At 41.1% G+C, this 2,477-nt stretch overlaps 1 protein-coding gene across 1 annotated transcript in view; it reads right to left on the minus strand.

Annotated features, from left to right (window-relative positions):
• Window positions 1-888: 888 nt before the first annotated feature.
• eml4 (EMAP like 4) overlaps window positions 889-2,477 on the minus strand; it is a 104,817-nt gene continuing 103,228 nt past the window's right edge. The window contains exon 22 of the mRNA XM_084321714.1: window positions 889-2,477. This exon is cut by the window's right edge and continues 617 nt beyond it. The gene's annotated coding sequence lies outside the window, so the exon portion shown is untranslated.

Raw genomic sequence — 2,477 nt, forward strand, 5'->3', positions numbered from 1 at the left:
AGCAAGAGGCTGCAGTCATGCTGTTTGCTCTACCCACAGTACACCTTCATGCCTTTGTACACTGTCACCAATACCTTTGGAACGATTCAACCTTTTACATTCAACAACAAATTAAAATGAATTATCATCATCTCTAATCATTACATGTAATCATTGATAAGCCATTGGTCAACCATTGCTACAGTATGTGTTAACTATAGTGTATTTCCCATATCTTTCACCTTTCAGCATTCTTAGCTCAGACTTGATGATGTTGTGACAGAGAATAGTAGTTTATGAATACATTGAAAGTCTCCTGAAACTCCACGCTGACGGGGGGTAAAGGGCTCATTCTCTCTGGCTTCCTCAAAGCATAACACTCATTTGGGAAAAAGAGAACAGTTTTCTTTGGGGGGGAAAAAGGAGACGGGTCTGGTTGTGTATTTCTGTGAGGCATGCGATGCTACACTACATACAGGAGGAGGGGCCCGAAGGGGAGGAGTCGTATTAGTGTGAAATATGGATGGTTGCCAAGGTAACACACTTCCATTGTAAATTATGAGGAAAGCAACTAAATAAATATTACCGTGTAACCTAGCTAATTTAACAGTTTCAATATTAGGCATGTCATCACGCTAGCTAAGCTTTTAACATTACAGCCTACCCTATCTGTATCTATACGGCTTATCTATCAAGACCAAACCCCTGTGTTTTTATTTGTTTTAGGTTTGATTTCTCCATATTCTGACTGTTTAAAGGATTTACATATCCGGAAGTAATCCACATTTCATGCTAATCCACCTTTAATATGACATGGGGCCGGAAAGCACCCTCCTTGTGGAATGACACAGCTAAAAGAGGCCGGGGAGCACCCTCCTTGTGGAATGACACAGACGTGTAGACGGCGGCTTAAGACTTTTCCCCAAAAATCTTTTCTTTAATACAAAAAAACCAACAAAAAACATGACTCTCGAGTCCATCAAGTTGAGCGGAAGCACAGTCCGAGAAGTATAGCTTTTGAAAAGATAAGCACAGTCCGAGAAGTAGAGCTTTTGAAAAGATAAGCACAGTCCGAGAAGTAGAGCTTTTGAAAAGATAAGCACAGTCCAAGAAGTAGAGCTTTTGAAAAGATAAGAACAGTCCAAGAAGTATAGCTTTTGAAAAGATAAGCACAGTCCAAGAAGTAGAGCTTTTGAAAAGATAAGCACAGTCCAAGAAGTAGAGCTTTTGAAAAGATAAGAACAGTCCAAGAAGTAGAGCTTTTGAAAAGATAAGCACAGTCCAAGAAGTATAACTTTTGAAAAGATAAGCACAGTCCAAGAAGTAGAGCTTTTGAAAAGATAAGCACAGTCCAAGAAGTAGAGCTTTTGAAAAGATAAGCACAGTCCAAGAAGTATAGCTTTTGAAAAGATAAGCACAGTCCGAGAGCGGCAAGGAGCATCTAAATAAGAGAAGAGGAGAAACTAAAGGACACATCACGCTACGTTCAGAAGGTGTTTGGAGTCCTTGGAAAACAGGATATCCTGTGTGGGTCCTTACTGAGGAGTGTCTGGTTGGTTTTTGTTGCTGTTATTCTGGAGCGAGGCTGATGTGATGAGGAACCTTTACAGTAAATCGAAACTTGTTTTTCTTTTATAAAAGAGAGGAGCTTATTACAGGTGAGGCGCAGTCTGCCGTCATGTCTGGTCTTCCAGTAACACATGCATGTCCACACACACAGGAAGGCTGCAGAGGCAACGTCAGGAGTGTGATACTATCGTGTGTGTGTGTGTGTTGTGTGTGTATATGTTTGTGTGTGTGTGTGTGTGTGTGTGTGTGTGTGTGTGTGTGTGTGTGTATAACTTTATGAGGCTTATGTCATGCTGGAGGTGAATGAGAGAAGCAGTCGAAATGTGTGCAGGAAGTGATCTTTGCGGAGGAGGTACAGAATGATAATATCACGCCACGTGATAATACTTAGTATACATGTTTTCTTTGCTGGGGGGGGGGGGGGTGGCCAGGGAGACCTGCCTGGCTTTCTCTGGGCTCAGGAAAGAAACATGCGTCTCCTTTAGAAGAACAACACATAGTATCACACAGTGTGATCTCCTGCTTCCCAATGTATGTATTGTATATGTATGTGTGTGTCTGTGTATGTGTGTGTATCTGTGTGTGTGTCAACAGGATCAATGTCTCCGTTTACTCACAGCAGTCTCTCTTCCAGCTACTCTTTGACATCAGATCTCACCCCTGAAAAGAACTACAGGCAGAACATTCTTCCCACATCAACTTCCAAGAACAATAAAAATAAATGATATTGGATTTCACTTCCTCTTCTCAATCCTGTTATCCACCAAACGTGTAGACTTCAAAATAAAACAAATTTGAAATAAAAAAAAATAAAAAAAAACAGACCATGAAAAGGAAACAGGAAAAATAAACCAGTAGAAGAACCTGAATGGAGCTGGTTATTGAACCTGCTGCATCCTCTGAGAGATGCAGTGATATGGAGCCACCAG

Source organism: Notolepis coatsorum, assembly GCF_963971535.1.
Source record: "Notolepis coatsorum genome assembly, chromosome: 9".
Lineage (NCBI taxonomy): Eukaryota > Metazoa > Chordata > Actinopteri > Aulopiformes > Paralepididae > Notolepis > Notolepis coatsorum.